Here is an 11945-nt window from a genome sequence, read left to right on the forward strand (position 1 = left end):
TAGTGGACCACCTGTACTGAAACACCTGTACTGGTCCACCTGTAGTGGGACACCTGTACTGGGTCACTTGTACCGGTTCTCCTGACATCCACCACCAGGACAGGTCCGGACCTCCCAGGAGGTGGGGGGGACTGAGCTGACTTCACGGCCTTGTGTTTCCTCTGTTTGACGGACGCGTGCGTGTGGCTAAACTCTTAACGCATCTGTTGTCCTGCTGCAGACTCTGAACATGACAGAAGGAGTGATTCCCCAGGTCCAGAACCTGTGTGTGTGTCCCTGTGACCTGCAGGTGTGATGAACAGCAGGACCAAGTTGGACCTGAGGCCAATACAGGCCTACGCTACGACCTATGCATCACACATCACCCAGAACACCTCTGAGCACACATTATGTAGAACAGTCGTGCAAAGGAATCACCCAGGAGCCACACACACAATCCATGATCATGCAAACTACTAGAACATCTAACAAGAATAACTCATTAAATCTACAAATAAATATCAAACGTAAAGTTTTCGATATATAGTCCCCGTATGAATGATCAACTGTGAAACGCATAAATGAAAAGAACAAGGACACATGTTATTGTGGTTGTTATATATCGCCGCCATAATGACGCCTATCGGAGGGCGCAGCAGACAACAATGTTGAGTGATCAAAGCCCGCGGGCAAGAAAAGCGTACTGGTTGAACCCGCGGCGGGTAACTACAGTGTGTAGGATCACCCTAGAGCTCAGTCCGAGCTACAGCAGTACCCGCCGCTCACACAACCCTCAGTCCGAGCCCCAGCAGTACCCACCGCTCACACACCAGAAAGCTCAGTACCCGCCGCTCACAAACCAGAGAGCTGCTCACTGATTCCCAGCTCAACTTCCCGAGCTGCTGACGTCAGCCGGGGTTGGACCCGCAGCTCAGGACGACGCAGCGCCCAGGAGGAACATGCTGCTCTCCGTACCGACCAGGAGCGGATTCAACCCCTACCACGGCTACACCAACAGACACAGCAAAAAGGTACACATCTACACTGCTTTTCCTCTTCGGGTCCCCCAGATGAACACATCTGTGTCGCCGTGGTTAAGGATTTGTTTGACAGTGAGCTGCAGTGTCCTTGAAAAGCGAAACGGACGGAATGGTTCAACTTGGGGCAGAAAGCTGCTGCGTATTATTCAGCGACGCGCTTCGTGTTCTCTGTGCGGAGACGAGCGGCGACAGCCTCGGTGTTCTTGTTCGGGGCTTTATTCTTTGTTTCTGTGTTCAGAAGATGCAGACAGGCTCTCTCTATCTGCTCGGTTAAAATGTCAATGGTGGAGAACTTTTACGGGACCTGTACCGGGCCGGGTCGGCGCGTCTGTGCGTAAATGTGTTTATGGATGAGAAAAGAGGAGAGTGGGGTTGTGGTTTCTATCGTCAGCTAAATGAGTTGTGCACGTAGGTTGATGATCAGTTTAACTATCAGAATTTGGTAGAAAATGAAATCTTATTTGTCTGTGCAGCCGCGCAAATGTGCTATTTTTTCCTCTTTTCCAATCTGGAGGCAGAATATGCCCCACCCCTCGAAACATCCACAGACGATGACTGCACTCATATAACATCTGACATATGTGTAGGTTACACATGCGTAGATTAAACATAAAGGTTGGTTAGCCATAGGTGTTAATTTGAATTGGGACCTACTGAGCCTATTCAAATTCGGTATTTGTATTTTAATGGAACAAGAAATACAGCTTTACTTAATAGCCTTTGGTTATTATTGCTATTGTGCTTGAGACATCACAGCTATGTTGCTTAATAGGCTAACTATTATCCCTTAGCCCACTTGGTGTTCTGATAGGTAGGAGAACATGATGCATCACAGAGACAGTAGGCTGATGTTAGAGGCAGCCTGGGTCTCTGAAGGTCTGTCCTGAAAGTGTCCGGAGCAACTAGTCTGTCCATTAGTCTGCAATCTATTGATTCCATAGAATGGTATATTCCATATCTGTCCTAATGGGTTTGCATTAGACTGGGTCCTTTCTGTCTGACGGCCTGTCTGTCTGCCTGTCTGTCCGTCACTCATGCTATTATACTACTACTACTATTAGAACTGTTATTGTCGTTAATACACCTCTTTCACGCGTCTTGAAGTCGTTGAAAAGCCTTTCAGAGTGAAAGAGTTCCTCTGAGGGGGCTGGAGGAAGCGGCCCATCCTGTTGTTTGGGTGGTCCTGGGTTTCATGAGTTCTGGCCGCGACCAGAGTTTACAGCGAGGTCAAGTCCCTGAGCTGGGATTCCTGACATAGTCTTCTCCTTCCTCCCATCCTCCCTCCCCCCGCTCTCTCTCTCTCTCTCTCTCTCTCTCTCTCCTTCTCTCTCTCCCCCCCCCCCCCCCCCCCCCCCCTCTCTCTCGCCCTCTCTCGCTCGCCCACGCCTGGGCCATACCTGGGCTTTGTGTGAGTAAACACAACAAAAGGGTTTGGAGCTCAGAGCTGCTGGTGGAGTGTGATGACGGAGGTGCTTTTGGAGCCAGACCCGTTCTGCCCCTCCCCCCGTTGTGTAGCTGCCCTGGTCGGCCTGGGTGAACGCATGAACCCTTCAGCCTCTGACTGTTGGGTCCTTGTGAACGCATGAACCCTTCAGCCTCTGACTGTAGGGTCCGGGTGAACACATGAACCCTTCAGCCTCTGACTGTAGGGTCCGGGTGAACGCATGAACCCTTCAGCCTCTGACTGTAGGGTCCGGGTGAACGCATGAACCCTTCAGCCTCTGACTGTAGGGTCCGGGTGAACGCATGAACCCTTCAGCCTCTTGACTGTAGGGTCCGGGTGAACACATGAACCCTTCTGGTCGATAGCTCAGGTTTGATCTCTCTGTGTCTCTGTCTCTGTCTCGGTATCTCTCTGTCTCTCTGTCTCTATATCTCTGTCTCTGTATGTCTCTCTGTGTCTCTGGACGCTCTGTCTCTGTGTCTCTGTCTCTGTCTCTGTCTTTGTCTCTGTCTCTCTGTCTCTGTCTCTCTGTCTCTGTCTCTCTGTCTCTGTGTGTCTGTGTCTCTGCCTCTGTGTCTCTGGACGTTTGGTCCCTGTGGTGAGGTCGTCTGTGTTGTTGTGATCGTCTGGACAGCCGGGCAGCGCAGTAACCTATTGCCCCGTGATCCCTCAGGAGGCAACGAGTAGTGAAAACGTCTACTGCGAAACATTCGAAAACGCCCAGATTAGACGTCACACGTTAAGCTGTAATAATAGTTTTCGTAGAGCTCTGTGAAACTAACTAAAACAGTCAATCTCTAAAGTACGACCAAATATCGTCATGGCACCCGGACACTTACACACTATTCCAAACACGATGGCCTCTCGGCGAATAGGAGCTCAGTATCGTGCCCGGCGCTTGTAAGAGGACGGTCTCTCTCTGTCAGCCGGTCTCTTTTGTACATCGGAGAAAGGCGAGCGTCTGGCCTCTCGGAGAGCAGGTAAAGCACACGGAGACGGATCGGGTTCTCGTCCCGCAGCGTATCGAGCACCAGGTCAGCACACTGGAGACCCCCCCCCCCTCAGACAAAGGCGCAGAACGGCTCCTGAGTGGCGGCGTTTTGCTCCTCATAAAAGAACGTCGTCAGCCTGCACTACGTACTAACCCCCCCACACACACACACCTTTACTGTCGCCTGTCCCCCGGGGGCCCCGTTCTACTCTCTGGGTCTGACAGCTCTCTGGGTCACACCGTGTCACCGTTAAACTACGGTCATACCGTCACCTGTCCAGTGTACAGAGAACCGGGCAGACCCCCCTCCACTGGCCCTCCTGTCAGCTCACCTTAGGCCGGGTCGTTGGTCGACCTTTTGCTCTGCGGTGAGACACTGTTCACAGGTGTATGGTGTTCCCACCTCTCTCTCTCGCTCTGTTTCTGTCTCTGCCTCTGTCTCTTTGTCTCTCTCTCTTTCTCCCCCTCTCTCTCTCCCCCTCTCCCTCTATGTCTCTGTCTCTCGCTCTCTCTCTCTGTCTCTGCCTCTGTCTCTTTTTCTGTCTCTGTCTCTCTGGTTCTCTCTCTTTCTCCCCCTCTCTCTCTCCCCCCCCCCTCTCTCTCTTTGTCTTTCTCTCTCTCTCTCTCTTGCTCTCTCTTTCTCTCTCGCTCTCATTCTCTCTCTCTCTCTCTTTCTCCCTCACTCTCTCTCTCTCTGGTGTGGTGTAGTTATTCTGCTGTTCATCGTCTGCTTGATTATGTTTAGTCTTCATGGTCGGTAATTACATCATTCGTTATGGTTGATAAAGCTGTGAGAACGTTCTAGAGAGAGAGAGAGAGCGGGAGACATTTTTTATCCGTTTACTGTTGAACTGTAAAGTCCAAACAGACGAGGTCTGGCTCCAGGAAGAGAAACAGGAAGCCAGTGAGGGAGAGAGCGATGAAGGAGAGAGAGGAGAGGAGAGAGAGACGAGGGAGAGAGAGGAGAGCGAGATAAGGGAGAACGGAGGGACGTGAGAACGACTTCATAAGGAAACCTGGAGAGTTCAGAGGAATGCGGGTGACTCGTCTCCTAGTCTCCTCGTCGTTCCGATAAGATCTGCCCCGGGCAAGAACGTGTTCTGTCTGTCTGTGGAGGCGGTGGCAGGCGGTACGTTGAAACGTCGCGGCTGACAGCGTCACGGTCACGAGGGGAGAAGGATCTGTTAGATCAATAAAGCTTTCCTGTAGTGCTGCTCTGAGCCGCTCCACCCTAGCCCGGGGGAACCAGCACCTACTGGGCTCCACAGTGGAGCCAGACCGGCCCTCACACAACCACTGCTAGCAGTGCTAACGGAGATGCTAATAATGCTACGAGAAGCTTCTCAGGAAGTTCATGCGTTTTGCAGAAAAATGAGAGCGAATAAGAGTGAATGTTTTGCTGTGGGAAAGTCGGCATTCCTGTATTATTAGAAACACAGAGACTGCGTCTCGTTCAGCCGATCCCCCCCCCCCCCCCCCCCTCCCCCCCCTGACCTGGGTGTGTCCACTGGTCAGACGTACCACTTCCTGCCTCGGCGGGGGGAGTGGCCCGCGGGCGCGGACCCCCCTCAGGGCCACGAGGTCAGCAGCCCCAGGGGTCGCCCCGGGGTCAAGCGGAGAAGCAAAACAGGAAACGGGAGATAAAAACAGATCAGGGTGACAGACAGACGGGCGGGGCGAGGATAGGGAGCCAATCAGGAACAGAGGGAGATGCTTGGAGGAAGCTGGTTGGCTGGGAGAGAATGGGCGGGACGTTTCACGTGTTCCTGTTATAGTGCAGACTGTGGAACGCTTGCTGTGGAAATTCGACAAACTGACCAACCACTGACCAGTCGTTCTGATTCAAATTAGATTCATGCTTATATGTGTGCATATACTAATATGTGTGTACATATACTAATATTTATGTATATACTTATATGTGTATACATATATGTGTATACAAATAAGTATATGTATGTATGGATTGTAAATACACGCAGTATGTATTGATATATATGTATATATATATGAATATATATATGTATATATGTAAATGTGTCTATGTACATTTCTATCGGATGTTTAGTTCTGTTAGTGAGCTGAGGAGCCAATCACGTCCGGCCATTAAGGACCCTGCGGTGCTCTGCCAGTCTGTTGTGCAACGGCGAGTAAAAACAACGCACTGTACTGTAGTTGTGTGTTTCTTGTGTGTAGTTGTGTGTAGTTGTGTGTTCTGAGCACGTAAAATCGACAGCACATTGTTCTAAGTTTTTCAGGCCCGCACAGTGCAAACATAACAGGGAAGCCTCTCCGTTTACGAACTACGGAGCAACCAGAACAGGCTTCACTGTTTAGGCCCGCCCCCTTCCCGTGGCTCCGCCCCCACGGGCCCTACCTGGCGTCCCGTCGGGTGTGAGAGGGAGGGCCACCTCGGGTGCTCTTTGTGAGGAAACGAAACCTGATGACGTTGACTCGAGCCCGGGCTTAAGAGCTTTATGAACGTGTCATACGCATTTTAATAGAATGATGGATTCATATAATTACGGGGAAGGATGTCAGTGAAGGGAAATGTGTCTGCTGTGTGTTTGTGCATGTCCAGTGCGTGAGCGTGTGCATGTGTGTGTGTGCCTGTGTGCGTGAGTAGGCGTAGGCGTGGGTGTGTGTGTGTGTGTGTGTGTGTTTGCGTGCTTCCGTGCTGTCACCTCCAACACCATGCAAATGAACGCAGTTGGTCTCTGCGACGACACGTCATCCTGATCTTTAACCCACCAACACGCGCACGTTTAACACCGCTGTGACGATGCTGTGACACAGTGTGTGTGCGTCTGCGCGCATGTGTGAGTGTGTGTGTGTGTGCGTGCGTGCGTGCGTGCGTGTGTGTTCATAGGAATGTGTGAAGGCGGTGGGGTGAGGGTGAGAAGAGAGGCAGAGTGAGGATCTCTCCTGGCTCCTTTGTGCCTGCAGACTGTGCAGTGTGAGCATGTGACTGCTCTCAGGTCAGACCTGAACCAGGAGGGATTAGACCCCCACGGGGGGGGGGGGGGGGGGGGAGACACGGGCCCCCGGGGGGGTCTAATCACACGGGGGGGGACACGGGCCCCTGGGGGAGGGGCCGTTCCTTTCGGGGCCCCCGGGAGTGATGGCTGGACTGGGGTGAACTGGGGTGAACTGGGGTGTACTGGGGTGTACTGGGATGTGTGTAATTGGTGAGTGGCTGGTTGGTGTGTCCTGAGGGGCTCTCGGTTGACCCCCCTGCTGGGTGGGGTCCGAAGGAGAGGGTTTGATCTTGACCCGGTCTCGGGGGGGGGGGGGGGGGGGGCGCCAGACTTGTGATGCAATGAGAAGGATACCATGTTTCACTGAAGGACTCAGTGAAACATGAACTATAAATGAGTTACAGCCTGCCACACACGCACACATGCACGCACACACACACACCGAGACACACACACACACACACACACACACACACATACACACAGGCTGAGTCACTGCAGCACAGCATAGTGAAACTCAATTAGGGAAAATAATGGAGATGGCTTGTCCAGCGAAAACTCAAGAAAGACCGAAACCAAAACAAGGAGACCAGACCAAGGAGTCCAGACCGAGCCCCTTCTGCTCACATGTGGGACTCTCTCGGGACCCGGCCTGCCCCAGACAGGGGGACCAGGGGGCATCCCGGCGGCCCCTGGGTTTATCAGCATCCCGGCAGCGTGTCTCTGGGCCTAGGACAGCGCTGGGTCTAGAGCTGGACCTCCTGCTGAACCAGGTCTAGACTCTAGAGCTGGACCTCCTGCTGAACCAGGTCTAGACTCTAGAGCTGGACCTCCTGGTGAACCAGGTCTAGACTCTAGAGCTGGACCTCCTGCTGAACCAGGTCTAGACTCTAGAGCTGGACATCCTGGTGAACCAGGTCTAGACTCTAGAGCTGGACCTCCTGCTGAACCAGGTCTAGACTCTAGAGCTGGACCTCCTGCTGAACCAGGTCTAGACTCTAGAGCTGGAGCTCCTGGTGAACCAGGTCTAGAATCTAGAGCTGGACCTCCTGGTGAACCAGGTCTAGACTCTAGAGCTGGACCTCCTGGTGAACCAGGTCTAGACTCTAGAGTTTGAGCTCCTGGTGAACCAGGTCTAGACTCTAGAGCTGGAGCTCCTGGTGAACCAGGTCTAGACTCCAGAGCTGGACCTCCTGGTGAACCAAGTCTAGACTCCAGAGCTGGACCGGCGGGTGCAGGAGGTCTAGAGGAGACGGGGGTCTAGAGTTGTTGTTTGTCTCCGCCCCCTCGCGTGCGTCTCCTGGGCTTTGAAGTCCGGACTTTGGCCCCGGGGCCTGGCTTGAACCCATGTTGTTCCATGTGTGCTTTTCAAGATCGATGTCATAACAGCTCACAGTTGCGCGGTGCACTGTTTGTCTTCAGAGGCGCGGAGGGAAACGGAGCCCGGTAGAGGCCAGGCAGGGGCCAGGCTGGGGCCAGATAGGGGCCCGGTAGAGGCCAGGCAGGGGCCAGGAAGGGGCCAGGTAGGGGCCAGGCAGGGGGCTCGCTGGGCAGAGGGGCCCCGGCTTCTCCAGACGGAGGCCCCAGCCTCTCCAGATGGGGGCCCCAGCCTCTCCAGATGGGGGTCATTTCTTTACAAACACTGCGATCTCCACAACAGGGTGGTACTACAGCCCAAGAGTTACTGCCAAACACATCCGCTCGCAGCTGTTATAACAGGGCCCGCCAGGAGACTATAGGGGGGCTGTGGGTCTCCGGTCTGCCCAGACCAGGGGGGCTCAGCGGACCGATGGCCTGCTTTAAGACTTAGACGGAGGAAAGCAGTTGAGCCACAGAATGCAGCGGTGGGAGAGGACTGGAGAGGCCCTGTTTCCCCTGTGGGGAGGGAGAGAGGGAGAGGGGGGGAGGGAGGGGGTAGGGGGGAGAGAGAGAGAGAGAGAGAGAGAGAGAGAAGATGGAGAGACAGTGAGAGAGAGAGAGGGAGAGTAAGAGAGAGAAAGATACAGAGAGAGAGAGAGAGAGACGGAGAGAGAGAGACAGAGAGAGAGAGAGAGAGACGGAGAGAGAGAGACAGAGAGAGAGAGAGAGACGGAGAGAGAGAGAGATACAGAGAGAGAGAGGGAGAGAGAGAGAGACGGAGAGAGAGAGGGAGGGAAAGAGAGAGAGAGGCTCCACATTCCCCTCTGAAGCATATTGGTGAGTGTTGACATGATGTTGTGTGATATCAGTTTACGTTCTCCAGCCTATCCCCCCAGTCTTTTTCGCTGTGTTCCTACGCAGCCCACATCAATAGAGGACCGGCCCTGTTTAGTTTGACGGGGGTAACCCAAGTCCAGATCGCCGTTAAACACAACAACTCACCCTTACTCTCACCCTCTCACTCACCCTCACACTCACCCTCTCATTGGCGGCTGATCCTCAGTACCTCAAACACTACGGTCACTTTGCAGTTTATTTATAAATGTTTGGATTTATGTATGTGTCTATGTGTCCGTTGATTTATTTTTTCTGTGTCGTTGTGCTTGGCTCCAGCAGGCCTATGTGTCCTCCGTCCACCAGATGGCGCCGCCCAGTCCAAACACCAACAGCAGCAGCAACAGCAGCGGTGGCTGCGAACAGCTGAGTAAAACCAACCTGTACATCCGCGGCCTGCACCCTGGGACCACGGACCAGGACCTGGTCAAGCTCTGCCAAACGTGAGTCCTGCTCCCGACGGGGTTACCGATCTCAGTTACCGAACTAAGTGACTGAAAAGAGTTAACAAACAGAGATACCGATCCCAGCTACCGATCTCAGTTACCGAACAGAGTTAACAAACAGAGTTACCAATCTCAGCTACCGACCAGAGTTACCGAACAGAGTTACCAATCTCAGGTACATTACAGAGTTAACAAACAGAGTTACCGATCTCAGTTACAGATCGGAGTGACAGAACAGAGTTTCCGATCAGTGTTACAGATCAGAGTTATCGATCTCAGTTACTGATCTCAGTTACTGATCAGAGTTACCGATTTCAGTTACCAATCGGAGTGACAGAACAGAGCTACCGATCTCAGTTCCTGAAAAGAGGTACCGATCGGAGTTGCCAAACAGAGTGACCGATCTCTTTGCGTGCGCTATCACGAATTTCGTTGTCAACGAGGTAGCATTTCTTTGTGTCACGCTACAATGTTGTGTATTTAAAGAGTTGTAGCGAGTTCTGTTTACTATTCATGAAGATCATAAGGACCTACCAGGTAGCACTCATCGGGAAGGTGTTGCCAAGTCTGGAGAGGTTTCTCAGTGTAGGTAATCCATCCTAAAAAATGTATACCTTGAACTAAGATACTGACTTCGGTTAAGCATTTAAATGAAACAAAGCCGTCGTTAATAACACTCGATATGGTCAGCAACTTCTAACATTTAAATAGTTTGTGCCGTGTCTGTAGGCGGGGACAAAGTGGGCTTCCATCATACTAACAACCAAGGAAATCCCACTATAGGGAAAAACCTGAGCCCAGAAAGGTTCCATTCCCTAGGCAGCCTCTATGTGAACCCCATCCCTGTCCACGGCTAGTTAACGATTCCTACATTCTCCGGCTCTCTGCGATTCTTGGCGAGTGAAGCTTAACTTTGTGTCATTGAGAGGCTGGTCAATAAGTACAGGCTTGTATCAGTCATTAGAATGCTTTACTGAAATAAGCCGGATACATCCAGAGACATGGCGACGGGGGAGACGAGGGCTGGGTAGACTGGGCCATGAGAGGACCAGGGGCCAGTTTGGGGACTGGTCCCACCCCCTGTCCTGGGGTAAACTCCCTCTGCTGAGTCTGGGTTGGCTCACCGCGAGGAACCTAACACATCTGTCAACACACAGCCCAATCCCTGCAGTCCAGAGGCTTACCGTCACACACACACACACACACATATACACACATACACACACACACACGCACACACATGCACACGCACACACACACTCACACTCACACACGGCCACACACAAATACACACACACACACTCACACTCACACACAGCCACACATAAACACACACACGCAGTCAGCCAAGTACAACTAACAACATTGAAACTGGTTTGGTTCCTGAGCGCTTCGGAGTTCTGCGCTGGAGGAATGCGGCGCAGAGATAAAGCTTGCCATCCTCCGACAGGAGGGTCAGGGATCAGTTACACTCCACTGAACTCGTTTAAACCCCACGCGGCGCACGCCATCCCATGGCCGCGGCGCGGGGTTTGGCGTTCAGCCTTCTCCTGGAAAGAGTGATCTGTATCGACTAGATGCTCTAAACCAGGGGTTCTCAAAGTTTTGACAGCTGAGGGCCAATTTAGGAACCCAGAATTTGACTGAGGGCCGCCAAAGGAAAAGAAATTAGGTGGGAAACGCAGTCAGCAGCCCAGTGGTGAAAAAAAACATTGCACCGTGGACCTCTGGGAGTTAGGTCAAGTGAGGTCTAAATCACGAAACTGAGGTTCATCCTTTCAAAGTAATGTACAGTCGGATTAAAACTAACAAATGTAACAGGTTTAATTGAAAGCTAGAGAGAGTCGACTTTTCTCTTTATATTTATTTATTTTTGTTTAAATTAATATTGATTAAAAAATTTAAAAAAAACAAAAAAAACATTTTTTTACTTACATCTGTATGTCATTGCGTGCCGCCAGGAATGTTTTTGCGGGCCGCCATTGGCCCACGGCCGCACTTTGAGAACCAATGCTCTAAACTTTGCTTTTAAAGTCTGGCCTTTAAATGTCAGGCCTCAGTGATTGTGTTAGGTTGTGGCCAGTGAGGCCGCGGCCCACCGCGTCCGGGTTCCTTAGGACCCCCAACCTGCGTACACCCGTTCCAGACCTCTGCTGTTCTACAGCTCAATGGGAGTGGGAACCTCGTGCTCTTTAAGGCCACTACACACCGACCCAACCGTTGGCCGTCTGAAACGTTTCGGGAGACTCGGACGGGTTCGGGAACAAATCTTTTCCGTGTGTTCAGCTGTGTTGGAAGCTTTTGGAACAGCGCGGACGGTGTCTGATCCGGTTCAACATGCAAAGTCTGAGAGCGCTGGCGGGGGGAGGAGTTGAGCCATCGGTTCTCTTGATTGGTTGTGTGCTGCTAGCAGTGTTGGGAAAGTTCACTAAGTTTGTGAACTAGTTCAAAGTTCAGTTCACAAATTTTAAAATGAACTAGTTCAGTTAAACGTTCATAATTCAAAATTTTGAACTAAGTTCACAGTTCCAAAAAATGAACTAGTTCATAGTTCTTTTTTTCAAATGTTGCTGTGAGCTTTTTGTTTATTCCGGTATTTTGAACATTGAGCACCCTTTGTGGTTTGTCTAGGATGATATAGAGTGGTTGAATCAAGTATCGTAGCGAAATACAGTTTCTATCGTGTTTTATTCCACATTTAGCACATTTTGTAAATCCCATTGATTTCTGTTGGAAGACTCATTGCTCGTTGGCGGAAACGGAAAGGGGGGGTGTTCACGTTTGATTGTAGTCTTTTCGCTCGGTTCTAGCCCT

At 51.7% G+C, this 11945-nt stretch overlaps 1 pseudogene across 1 annotated transcript in view; it reads left to right on the top strand.

Annotated features, from left to right (window-relative positions):
* The first annotated feature begins 908 nt into the window (after positions 1–908).
* The window catches only part of LOC307083742 (RNA-binding motif, single-stranded-interacting protein 2-like), a 20973-nt pseudogene continuing 9936 nt past the window's right edge, over positions 909–11945 (top strand). The window contains exons 1-2 of the transcript XR_013812815.1: positions 909–1010; positions 8965–9128. The product of XR_013812815.1 is annotated as an RNA-binding motif, single-stranded-interacting protein 2-like (transcript). The remainder of the gene's footprint in view (positions 1011–8964; positions 9129–11945) is intronic.

Source organism: Pollachius pollachius (assembly GCF_949987615.1).
Source record: "Pollachius pollachius genome assembly, chromosome: 12".
Taxonomy (NCBI): domain Eukaryota; kingdom Metazoa; phylum Chordata; class Actinopteri; order Gadiformes; family Gadidae; genus Pollachius; species Pollachius pollachius.